This window comes from Rhineura floridana, chromosome 19 (assembly GCF_030035675.1).
Source record: "Rhineura floridana isolate rRhiFlo1 chromosome 19, rRhiFlo1.hap2, whole genome shotgun sequence".
In the NCBI taxonomy this organism is placed as follows: domain Eukaryota; kingdom Metazoa; phylum Chordata; class Lepidosauria; order Squamata; family Rhineuridae; genus Rhineura; species Rhineura floridana.
This window is the reverse complement of record NC_084498.1, coordinates 6980937-6994937: the sequence shown is the minus strand read 5'-3', so window position 1 is coordinate 6994937 and position 14001 is coordinate 6980937.

The following is a 14001-nucleotide window of genomic DNA, read 5'->3' as shown; positions in this document are numbered from 1 at the left end:
GTATATCTCTCTTCATTCAGATGTAAAGTTACTAGAAACGATGATTGTCATGTTGCAGCAAACAAACCTTTCCAGTAACGTTGAATTGCTAATCGTGTTCTCTTCATCCCTTGTATGTATATCTCTCTTCATTCAGATGTAGTTAAAGTTACTAGAAATGATGATGGCCGTGTTGCAGCAAACAAACCTTTCCTGTAACGTTGAAAAGCTAATGGTGTTCTCTTCATCCCTTGTATGTATATCTCTCTTCATTCAGATGTAGTTAAAGTTTGTAGAAACGATGATTGTCATGTTGCAGCAAACAAACCTTTCCTGTAACGTTGAATTGCTAATCGTATTCTCTTCATCCCTTGTATGTATATCTCTCTTCATTCAGATGTAGTTAAAGTTACTAGAAATGATGATGGCTGTGTTGCAGCAAAGAAACCTTTACTGTAACGTTCAATTGCTAATGGTGTTCTCTTCATCCCTTGTATGTATATCTCTATTCATTCAGATGTAGTTAAAGTTTGTAGAAACGATTATTCTCATGTTGCAGCAAACAAACCTTTCCTGTAACGTTGAATTGCTAATGGTGTTCTCTTCATCCCTTGTATGTATATATCTCTTCATTCAGATGTAGTTAAAATTTGTAGAAATGATGATTGTCATCTTCAAGCAAACAAACCTTTCCTGTAACCTTGAATTGTTAATCGTGTTCTCTTCATTCCTTGTATGTATATGTCTCTTCATTCAGATGTAGTTAAAGTTACTAGAAACGATGATGGCCGTCTTGCAGCAGACAATCCTTTCCTGTAACGTTGAATTGCTTATAGTGTTCTCTTCATCCCTTGTATGTATATCTCTATTCATTCAGATGTAGTTAAGGTTTGTAGAAACGATGATTGACATGTTGCAGCAAACAAACCTTTCTTGTAACGTTGAATTGCTAATCGTGTTCTCTTCATCCCTTGTATGTATATCTCTCTACATTCAGATGTAGTTAAAGATACTAGAAATGATGATGGCCGTGTTGCAGCAAACAAACCTTTCCTGTAACGTTGAATTTATAATCGTGTTCTCTTCATCCCTCGTATGTATATCTCTCTTCATTCAGATGTAAAGTTACTAGAAACGATGATTGTCATGTTGCAGCAAACAAACCTTTCCAGTAACGTTGAATTGCTAATCGTGTTCTCTTCATCCCTTGTATGTATATCTCTCTTCATTCAGATGTAGTTAAAGTTACTAGAAATGATGATGGCCGTGTTGCAGCAAACAAACCTTTCCTGTAACGTTGAAAAGCTAATGGTGTTCTCTTCATCCCTTGTATGTATATCTCTCTACATTCAGATGTAGTTAAAGTTTGTAGAAACGTTGATTCTCATGTTGCAGCAAACAAACCTTTCCTGTAACGTTGAATTACTAATCGTGTTCTCTTCATCCCTTGTATGTATATCTCTCCTCATTCAGATGTAGTTAAAGTTACTAGAAACGATGATGGCCGTGTTGCAGCAAACAAACCTTTCCTGTAACGTTGAATTGATAATCGGGCTCTCTTCATCCCTCGTATGTATATCTCTCTTCATTCAGATGTAAAGTTACTAGAAACGATGATTGTCATGTTGCAGCAAACAAACCTTTCCAGTAACGTTGAATTGCTAATCGTGTTCTCTTCATCCCTTGTATGTATATATCTCTTCATTCAGATGTAGTTAAAGCTTGTAGAAATGATGATTGTTATGTTGCAGCAAACAAACATTTCCTGTAACATTGAATTTCTAATCGTGTTCTCTTCATCCCTTGTATGTATATCTCTCTTCATTCAGATGTAGTTAAAATTTGAAGAAATGATGATTGTCATGTTGCAGCAAACAAACCTTTCCTGTAACGTTGAATTGCTAATCGTGTTCTCTTCATCCCTTGTATGTATATCCCTCTTCATTCAGATGTCGTTAAAGTTACTAGAAACAATAATGGCCGTGTTGCAGCAAACAAACCTTTCCTGTAACGTTGAATTTCTAATCGTGTTCTCTTCATCCCTTGTATGTATATCTCTCTTCATTCAGATGTAGTTAAAATTTGAAGAAATGATGATTGTCATGTTGCAGCAAACAAACCTTTGCTGTAACGTTGAATTGTTATACGTGTTCTCTTCATCCTTTGTATGTATATCTCTCTTCATTCAGATCTAGTTAAAGCTACAAGAAATGATGGTGGCCGTGTTGCAGCAAACAAACCTTCCTGTAATGTTGAATTGCTAATGGTGTTCTCTTCATCCCTTGTATGTATATCTCTCTTCATTCAGATGTAGTTAAAGTTTGTAGAAACGATGATTGTCATGTTGCAGCAAACAAACCTTTCCTGTAACGTTGAATTGCTAATCGTATTCTCTTCATCCCTTGTATGTATATCTCTCTTCATTCAGATGTAGTTAAAGTTACTAGAAATGATGATGGCTGTGTTGCAGCAAAGAAACCTTTACTGTAACGTTCAATTGCTAATGGTGTTCTCTTCATCCCTTGTATGTATATCTCTATTCATTCAGATGTAGTTAAAGTTTGTAGAAACGATTATTCTCATGTTTCAGCAAAGAAACCTTTCCTGTAACGTTGAATTGCTAATGGTGTTCTCTTCATCCCTTGTATGTATATCTCTCTTCATTCAGATGTAGTTAAAATTTGTAGAAATGATGATTGTCATCTTCAAGCAAACAAACCTTTCCTGTAACCTTGAATTGTTAATCGTGTTCTCTTCATTCCTTGTATGTATATGTCTCTTCATTCAGATGTAGTTAAAGTTACTAGAAACGATGATGGCCGTCTTCCAGCAGACAATCCTTTCCTGTAACGTTGAATTGCTTATAGTGTTCTCTTCATCCCTTGTATGTATATCTCTATTCATTCAGATGTAGTTAAGGTTTGTAGAAACGATGATTGACATGTTGCAGCAAACAAACCTTTCTTGTAACGTTGAATTGCTAATCGTGTTCTCTTCATCCCTTGTATGTATATCTCTCTACATTCAGATGTAGTTAAAGATACTAGAAATGATGATGGCCGTGTTGCAGCAAACAAACCTTTCCTGTAACGTTGAATTTATAATCGTGTTCTCTTCATCCCTCGTATGTATATCTCTCTTCATTCAGATGTAAAGTTACTAGAAACGATGATTGTCATGTTGCAGCAAACAAACCTTTCCAGTAACGTTGAATTGCTAATCGTGTTCTCTTCATCCCTTGTATGTATATCTCTCTTCATTCAGATGTCGTTAAAGTTACTAGAAACAATAATGGCCGTGTTGCAGCAAACAAACCTTTCCTGTAACGTTGAATTGCTAATCGTGTTCTCTTCATCCCTTGTATGTATATCTCTCTTCATTCAGATGTAGTTAAAGTTTGTAGAAACGATGATTGTCATGTTGCAGCAAACAAACCTTTCCTGTAACGTTGAATTGCTAATCGTATTCTCTTCATCCCTTGTATGTATATCTCTCTTCATTCAGATGAAGTTAAAGTTACTAGAAATGATGATGGCTGTGTTGCAGCAAAGAAACCTTTACTGTAACGTTCAATTGCTAATGGTGTTCTCTTCATCCCTTGTATGTATATCTCTATTCATTCAGATGTAGTTAAAGTTTGTAGAAACGATTATTCTCATGTTGCAGCAAAGAAACCTTTCCTGTAACGTTGAATTGCTAATGGTGTTCTCTTCATCCCTTGTATGTATATCTCTCTTCATTCAGATGTAGTTAAAATTTGTAGAAATGATGATTGTCATCTTCAAGCAAACAAACCTTTCCTGTAACCTTGAATTGTTAATCGTGTTCTCTTCATCCCTTGTATGTATATCTCTCTTCATTCAGATGTAGTTAAAGTTACTAGAAACGATGATGGCCGTCTTGCAGCAGACAAACCTTTCCTGTAACGTTGAATTGCTTATAGTGTTCTCTTCATCCCTTGTATGTATATCTCTATTCATTCAGATGTAGTTAAGGTTTGTAGAAACGATGATTGTCATGTTGCAGCAAACAAACCTTTCTTGTAACGTTGAATTGCTAATCGTGTTCTCTTCATCCCTTGTATGTATATCTCTCTACATTCAGATGTAGTTAAAGATACTAGAAATGATGATGGCCGTGTTGCAGCAAACAAACCTTTCCTGTAACGTTGAATTTATAATCGTGTTCTCTTCATCCCTCGTATGTATATCTCTCTTCATTCAGATGTAAAGTTACTAGAAACGATGATTGTCATGTTGCAGCAAACAAACCTTTCCAGTAACGTTGAATTGCTAATCGTGTTCTCTTCATCCCTTGTATGTATATATCTCTTCATTCAGATGTAGTTAAAGTTTGTAGAAATTATGATTGTTATGTTGCAGCAAACAAACATTTCCTGTAACATTGAATTTCTAATCGTGTTCTCTTCATCCCTTGTATGTATATCTCTCTTCATTCAGATGTAGTTAAAATTTGAAGAAATGATGATTGTCATGTTGCAGCAAACAAACCTTTCCTGTAACGTTGAATTGCTAATCGTGTTCTCTTCATCCCTTGTATGTATATCCCTCTTCATTCAGATGTCGTTAAAGTTACTAGAAACAATAATGGCCGTGTTGCAGCAAACAAACCTTTCCTGTAACGTTGAATTGCTAATCGTGTTCTCTTCATCCCTTGTATGTATATCTCTCTTCATTCAGATGTAGTTAAAGTTTGTAGAAACGATGATTGTCATGTTGCAGCAAACAAACCTTTCCTGTAACGTTGAATTGCTAATCGTATTCTCTTCATCCCTTGTATGTATATCTCTCTTCATTCAGATGTAGTTAAAGTTACTAGAAATGATGATGGCTGTGTTGCAGCAAAGAAACCTTTACTGTAACGTTCAATTGCTAATGGTGTTCTCTTCATCCCTTGTATGTATATCTCTATTCATTCAGATGTAGTTAAAGTTTGTAGAAACGATTATTCTCATGTTGCAGCAAAGAAACCTTTCCTGTAACGTTGAATTGCTAATGGTGTTCTCTTCATCCCTTGTATGTATATCTCTCTTCATTCAGATGTAGTTAAAATTTGTAGAAATGATGATTGTCATCTTCAAGCAAACAAACCTTTCCTGTAACCTTGAATTGTTAATCGTGTTCTCTTCATCCCTTGTATGTATATCTCTCTTCATTCAGATGTAGTTAAAGTTACTAGAAATGATGATGGCCGTGTTGCAGCAAACAAACCTTTCCTGTAACGTTGAAAAGCTAATGGTGTTCTCTTCATCCCTTGTATGTATATCTCTCTACATTCAGATGTAGTTAAAGTTTGTAGAAACGATGATTCTCATGTTGCAGCAAACAAACCTTTCCTGTAACGTTGAATTACTAATCGTGTTCTCTTCATCCCTTGTATGTATATCTCTCCTCATTCAGATGTAGTTAAAGTTACTAGAAACGATGATGGCCGTGTTGCAGCAAACAAACCTTTCCTGTAACGTTGAATTGATAATCGGGTTCTCTTCATCCCTCGTATGTATATCTCTCTTCATTCAGATGTAAAGTTACTAGAAACAATGATTGTCATGTTGCAGCAAACAAACCTTTCCAGTAACGTTGAATTGCTAATCGTGTTCTCTTCATCCCTTGTATGTATATATCTCTTCATTCAGATGTAGTTAAAGCTTGTAGAAATGATGATTGTTATGTTGCAGCAAACAAACATTTCCTGTAACATTGAATTTCTAATCGTGTTCTCTTCATCCCTTGTATGTATATCTCTCTTCATTCAGATGTAGTTAAAATTTAAAGAAATGATGATTGTCATGTTGCAGCAAACAAACCTTTCCTGTAACGTTGAATTGCTAATCGTGTTCTCTTCATCCCTTGTATGTATATCCCTCTTCATTCAGATGTCGTTAAAGTTACTAGAAACAATAATGGCCGTGTTGCAGCAAACAAACCTTTCCTGTAACGTTGAATTTCTAATCGTGTTCTCTTCATCCTTTGTATGTATATCTCTCTTCATTCAGATCTAGTTAAAGCTACAAGAAATGATGGTGGCCGTGTTGCAGCAAACAAACCTTTCCTGTAACGTTGAATTGCTAATGGTGTTCTCTTCATCCCTTGTATGTATATCTCTCTTCATTCAGATGTAGTTAAAGTTTGTAGAAACGATGATTGTCATGTTGCAGCAAACAAACCTTTCCTGTAACGTTGAATTGCTAATCGTATTCTCTTCATCCCTTGTATGTATATCTCTCTTCATTCAGATGTAGTTAAAGTTACTAGAAATGATGATGGCTGTGTTGCAGCAAAGAAACCTTTACTGTAACGTTCAATTGCTAATGGTGTTCTCTTCATCCCTTGTATGTATATCTCTATTCATTCAGATGTAGTTAAAGTTTGTAGAAACGATTATTCTCATGTTGCAGCAAAGAAACCTTTCCTGTAACGTTGAATTGCTAATGGTGTTCTCTTCATCCCTTGTATGTATATCTCTCTTAATTCAGATGTAGTTAAAATTTGTAGAAATGATGATTGTCATCTTCAAGCAAACAAACCTTTCCTGTAACCTTGAATTGTTAATCGTGTTCTCTTCATTCCTTGTATGTATATCTCTCTTCATTCAGATGTAGTTAAAGTTACTAGAAACGATGATGGCCGTCTTGCAGCAGACAAACCTTTCCTGTCACGTTGAATTGCTTATAGTGTTCTCTTCATCCCTTGTATTTATATCTCTATTCATTCAGATGTAGTTAAGGTTTGTAGAAACGATGATTGTCATGTTGCAGCAAACAAACCTTTCTTGTAACGTTGAATTGCTAATCGTGTTCTCTTCATCCCTTGTATGTATATCTCTCTACATTCATATGTAGTTAAAGATACTAGAAATGATGATGGCCGTGTTGCAGCAAACAAACCTTTCCTGTAACGTTGAATTTATAATCGTGTTCTCTTCATCCCTCGTATGTATATCTCTCTTCATTCATATGTAAAGTTACTAGAAACGATGATTGTCATGTTGCAGCAAACAAACCTTTCCAGTAACGTTGAATTGCTAATCGTGTTCTCTTCATCCCTTGTATGTATATATCTCTTCATTCAGATGTAGTTAAAGTTTGTAGAAATGATGATTGTTATGTTGCAGTAAACAAGCATTTCCTGTAACATTGAATTTCTAATCGTGTTCTCTTCATCCCTTGTATGTATATCTCTCTTCATTCAGATGTAGTTAAAATTTGAAGAAATGATGATTGTCATGTTGCAGCAAACAAACCTTTCCTGTAACGTTGAATTGCTAATCGTGTTCTCTTCATCCCTTGTATGTATATCCCTCTTCATTCAGATGTCGTTAAAGTTACTAGAAACAATAATGGCCGTGTTGCAGCAAACAAACCTTTCCTGTAACGTTGAATTGCTAATCGTGTTCTCTTCATCCCTTGTATGTATATCTCTCTTCATTCAGATGTAGTTAAAATTTGAAGAAATGATGATTGTCATGTTGCAGCAAACAAACCTTTCCTGTAACGTTGAATTGCTAATCGTATTCTCTTCATCCCTTGTATGTATATCTCTCTTCATTCAGATGTAGTTAAAGTTACTAGAAATGATGATGGCTGTGTTGCAGCAAAGAAACCTTTACTGTAACGTTCAATTGCTAATGGTGTTCTCTTCATCCCTTGTATGTATATCTCTATTCATTCAGATGTAGTTAAAGTTTGTAGAAACGATTATTCTCATGTTGCAGCAAAGAAACCTTTCCTGTAACGTTGAATTGCTAATGGTGTTCTCTTCATCCCTTGTATGTATATCTCTCTTAATTCAGATGTAGTTAAAATTTGTAGAAATGATGATTGTCATCTTCAAGCAAACAAACCTTTCCTGTAACCTTGAATTGTTAATCGTGTTCTCTTCATTCCTTGTATGTATATCTCTCTTCATTCAGATGTAGTTAAAGTTACTAGAAACGATGATGGCCGTCTTGCAGCAGACAAACCTTTCCTGTCACGTTGAATTGCTTATAGTGTTCTCTTCATCCCTTGTATGTATATCTCTATTCATTCAGATGTAGTTAAGGTTTGTAGAAACGATGATTGTCATGTTGCAGCAAACAAACCTTTCTTGTAACGTTGAATTGCTAATCGTGTTCTCTTCATCCCTTGTATGTATATCTCTCTACATTCATATGTAGTTAAAGATACTAGAAATGATGATGGCCGTGTTGCAGCAAACAAACCTTTCCTGTAACGTTGAATTTATAATCGTGTTCTCTTCATCCCTCGTATGTATATCTCTCTTCATTCATATGTAAAGTTACTAGAAACGATGATTGTCATGTTGCAGCAAACAAACCTTTCCAGTAACGTTGAATTGCTAATCGTGTTCTCTTCATCCCTTGTATGTATATATCTCTTCATTCAGATGTAGTTAAAGTTTGTAGAAATGATGATTGTTATGTTGCAGTAAACAAGCATTTCCTGTAACATTGAATTTCTAATCGTGTTCTCTTCATCCCTTGTATGTATATCTCTCTTCATTCAGATGTAGTTAAAATTTGAAGAAATGATGATTGTCATGTTGCAGCAAACAAACCTTTCCTGTAACGTTGAATTGCTAATCGTGTTCTCTTCATCCCTTGTATGTATATCCCTCTTCATTCAGATGTCGTTAAAGTTACTAGAAACAATAATGGCCGTGTTGCAGCAAACAAACCTTTCCTGTAACGTTGAATTGCTAATCGTGTTCTCTTCATCCCTTGTATGTATATCTCTCTTCATTCAGATGTAGTTAAAATTTGAAGAAATGATGATTGTCATGTTGCAGCAAACAAACCTTTGCTGTAACGTTGAATTGTGATACGTGTTCTCTTCATCCTTTGTATGTATATCTCTCTTCATTCAGATCTAGTTAAAGCTACAAGAAATGATGGTGGCCGTGTTGCAGCAAACAAACCTTTCCTGTAACGTTGAATTGCTAATGGTGTTCTCTTCATCCCTTGTATGTATATCTCTCTTCATTCAGATGTAGTTAAAGTTTGTAGAAACGATGATTGTCATGTTGCAGCAAACAAACCTTTCCTGTAACGTTGAATTGCTAATCGTATTCTCTTCATCCCTTGTATGTATATCTCTCTTCATTCAGATGTAGTTAAAGTTACTAGAAATGATGATGGCCGTGTTGCAGCAAAGAAACCTTTCCTGTAACGTTCAATTGCTAATGGTGTTCTCTTCATCCCTTGTATGTATATCTCTCTTCATTCAGATGTAGTTAAAGTTTGTAGAAACGATTATTCTCATGTTGCAGCAAAGAAACCTTTCCTGTAACGTTGAATTGCTAATGGTGTTCTCTTCATCCCTTGTATGTATATCTCTCTTCATTCAGATGTAGTTAAAATTTGTAGAAATGATGATTGTCATCTTCAAGCAAACAAACCTTTCCTGTAACGTTGAAAAGCTAATGGTGTTCTCTTCATCCCTTGTATGTATATCTCTCTACATTCAGATGTAGTTAAAGTTTGTAGAAACGATGATTCTCATGTTGCAGCAAACAAACCTTTCCTGTAACGTTGAATTACTAATCGTGTTCTCTTCATCCCTTGTATGTATATCTCTCCTCATTCAGATGTAGTTAAAGTTACTAGAAACGATGATGGCCGTGTTGCAGCAAACAAACCTTTCCTGTAACGTTGAATTGATAATCGGGTTCTCTTCATCCCTCATATGTATATCTCTCTTCATTCAGATGTAAAGTTACTAGAAACGATGATTGTCATGTTGCAGCAAACCTTTCTTGCAACGTTGAATTGCTAATCGTGTTCTCTTCATCCCTTGTATGTATATCTCTCCTCATTCAGATGTAGTTAAAGTTACTAGAAATGATGATGGCCGTGTTGCAGCAAACAAACCTTTCCTGTAACGTTGAATTTATAATCGTGTTCTCTTCATCCCTCGTATGTATATCTCTCTTCATTCAGATGTAAAGTTACTGGACACAATGGTTGTCATGTTGCAGCAAACAAACCTTTCCAGTAACGTTGAATTGCTAATCGTGCTCTCTTCATCCCTTGTATGTATATCTCTCTTCATTCAGATGTAGTTAAAGTTTGTAGAAATGATGATTGTCATGTTGCAGCAAACAAACCTTTCCTGTAACCTTGAATTGTTATTCGTGTTCTCTTCATCCCTTGTATGTATATCTCTCTTCATTCAGATGTAGTTAAAGTTACTAGAAATGATGATGGCCGTGTTGCAGCAAACAAACCTTTCCTGTAACATTGAAAAGCTAATGGTGTTCTCTTCATCCCTTGTATGTATATCTCTCTACATTCAGATGTAGTTAAAGTTTGTAGAAACGATGATTCTCATGTTGCAGCAAACAAACCTTTCCTGTAACGTTGAATTACTAATCGTGTTCTCTTCATCCGTTGTATGTATATCTCTCCTCATTCAGATGTAGTTAAAGTTACTAGAAATGATGATGGCCGTGTTGCAGCAAACAAACCTTTCCTGTAACGTTGAAAAGCTAATGGTGTTCTCTTCATCCCTTGTATGTATATCTCTCTACATTCAGATGTAGTTAAAGTTTGTAGAAACGATGATTCTCATGTTGCAGCAAACAAACCTTTCCTGTAACGTTGAATTACTAATCGTGTTCTCTTCATCCCTTGTATGTATATCTCTCCTCACTCAGATGTAGTTAAAGTTACTAGAAACGATGATGGCCGTGTTGCAGCAAACAAACCTTTCCTGTAACGTTGAATTGATAATCGGGTTCTCTTCATCCCTCATATGTATATCTCTCTTCATTCAGATGTAAAGTTACTAGAAACGATGATTGTCATGTTGCAGCAAACCTTTCTTGCAACGTTGAATTGCTAATCGTGTTCTCTTCATCCCTTGTATGTATATCTCTCTTCATTCAGATGTAGTTAAAGTTACTAGAAATGATGATGGCTGTGTTGCAGCAAAGAAACCTTTACTGTAACTTTCAATTGCTAATGGTGTTCTCTTCATCCCTTGTATGTATATCTCTATTCATTCAGATGTAGTTAAAGTTTGTAGAAACGATTATTCTCATGTTGCAGCAAAGAAACCTTTCCTGTAACGTTGAATTGCTAATGGTGTTCTCTTCATCCCTTGTATGTATATCTCTCTTCATTCAGATGTAGTTAAAATTTGTAGAAATGATGATTGTCATCTTCAAGCAAACAAACCTTTCCTGTAACCTTGAATTGTTAATCGTGTTCTCTTCATTCCTTGTATGTATATCTCTCTTCATTCAGATGTAGTTAAAGTTACTAGAAACGATGATGGCCGTCTTGCAGCAGACAAACCTTTCCTGTAACGTTGAATTGCTTATAGTGTTCTCTTCATCCGTTGTATGTATATCTCTATTCATTCAGATGTAGTTAAGGTTTGTAGAAACGATGATTGTCATGTTGCAGCAAACAAACCTTTCTTGTAACGTTGAATTGCTAATCGTGTTCTCTTCATCCCTTGTATGTATATCTCTCCTCATTCAGATGTAGTTAAAGTTACTAGAAATGATGATGGCCGTGTTGCAGCAAACAAACCTTTCCTGTAACGTTGAATTTATAATCGTGTTCTCTTCATCCCTCGTATGTATATCTCTCTTCATTCAGATGTAAAGTTACTAGAAACGATGATTGTCATGTTGCAGCAAACAAACCTTTCCAGTAACGTTGAATTGCTAATCGTGTTCTCTTCATCCCTTGTATGTATATATCTCTTCATTCAGATGTAGTTAAAGTTTGTAGAAATGATGATTGTTATGTTGCAGCAAACAAACATTTCCTGTAACATTGAATTTCTAATCGTGTTCTCTTCATCCCTTGTATGTATATCTCTCTTCATTCAGATGTAGTTAAAATTTGAAGAAATGATGATTGTCATGTTGCAGCAAACAAACCTTTCCTGTAACGTTGAATTGCTAATCGTGTTCTCTTCATCCCTTGTATGTATATCCCTCTTCATTCAGATGTCGTTAAAGTTACTAGAAACAATAATGGCCGTGTTGCAGCAAACAAACCTTTCCTGTAACGTTGAATTGCTAATCGTGTTCTCTTCATCCCTTGTATGTATATCTCTCTTCATTCAGATGTAGTTAAAATTTGAAGAAATGATGATTGTCATGTTGCAGCAAACAAACCTTTGCTGTAACGTTGAATTGTTATACGTGTTCTCTTCATCCTTTGTATGTATATCTCTCTTCATTCAGATCTAGTTAAAGCTAAAAGAAATGATGGTGGCCGTGTTGCAGCAAACAAACCTTTCCAGTAACGTTGAATTGCTAATCGTGTTCTCTTCATCCCTTGTATGTATATATCTCTTCATTCAGATGTAGTTAAAGTTTGTAGAAATGATGATTGTTATGTTGCAGTAAACAAGCATTTCCTGTAACATTGAATTTCTAATCGTGTTCTCTTCATCCCTTGTATGTATATCTCTCTTCATTCAGATGTAGTTAAAATTTGAAGAAATGATGATTGTCATGTTGCAGGAAACAAACCTTTCCTGTAACGTTGAATTGCTAATCGTGTTCTCTTCATCCCTTGTATGTATATCCCTCTTCATTCAGATGTCGTTAAAGTTACTAGAAACAATAATGGCCGTGTTGCAGCAAACAAACCTTTCCTGTAACGTTGAATTGCTAATCGTGTTCTCTTCATCCCTTGTATGTATATCTCTCTTCATTCAGATGTAGTTAAAATTTGAAGAAATGATGATTGTCATGTTGCAGCAAACAAACCTTTGCTGTAACGTTGAATTGTGATACGTGTTCTCTTCATCCTTTGTATGTATATCTCTCTTCATTCAGATCTAGTTAAAGCTACAAGAAATGATGGTGGCCGTGTTGCAGCAAACAAACCTTTCCTGTAACGTTGAATTGCTAATGGTGTTCTCTTCATCCCTTGTATGTATATCTCTCTTCATTCAGATGTAGTTAAAGTTTGTAGAAACGATGATTGTCATGTTGCAGCAAACAAACCTTTCCTGTAACGTTGAATTGCTAATCGTATTCTCTTCATCCCTTGTATGTATATCTCTCTTCATTCAGATGTAGTTAAGGTTTGTAGAAACGATGATTGTCATGTTGCAGCAAACAAACCTTTCTTGTAACGTTGAATTGCTAATCGTGTTCTCTTCATCCCTTGTATGTATATCTCTCTACATTCATATGTAGTTAAAGATACTAGAAATGATGATGGCCGTGTTGCAGCAAACAAACCTTTCCTGTAACGTTGAATTTATAATCGTGTTCTCTTCATCCCTCGTATGTATATCTCTCTTCATTCATATGTAAAGTTACTAGAAACGATGATTGTCATGTTGCAGCAAACAAACCTTTCCAGTAACGTTGAATTGCTAATCGTGTTCTCTTCATCCCTTGTATGTATATATCTCTTCATTCAGATGTAGTTAAAGTTTGTAGAAATGATGATTGTTATGTTGCAGTAAACAAGCATTTCCTGTAACATTGAATTTCTAATCGTGTTCTCTTCATCCCTTGTATGTATATCTCTCTTCATTCAGATGTAGTTAAAATTTGAAGAAATGATGATTGTCATGTTGCAGCAAACAAACCTTTCCTGTAACGTTGAATTGCTAATCGTGTTCTCTTCATCCCTTGTATGTATATCCCTCTTCATTCAGATGTCGTTAAAGTTACTAGAAACAATAATGGCCGTGTTGCAGCAAACAAACCTTTCCTGTAACGTTGAATTGCTAATCGTGTTCTCTTCATCCCTTGTATGTATATCTCTCTTCATTCAGATGTAGTTAAAATTTGAAGAAATGATGATTGTCATGTTGCAGCAAACAAACCTTTGCTGTAACGTTGAATTGTGATACGTGTTCTCTTCATCCTTTGTATGTATATCTCTCTTCATTCAGATCTAGTTAAAGCTACAAGAAATGATGGTGGCCGTGTTGCAGCAAACAAACCTTTCCTGTAACGTTGAATTGCTAATGGTGTTCTCTTCATCCCTTGTATGTATATCTCTCTTCATTCAGAT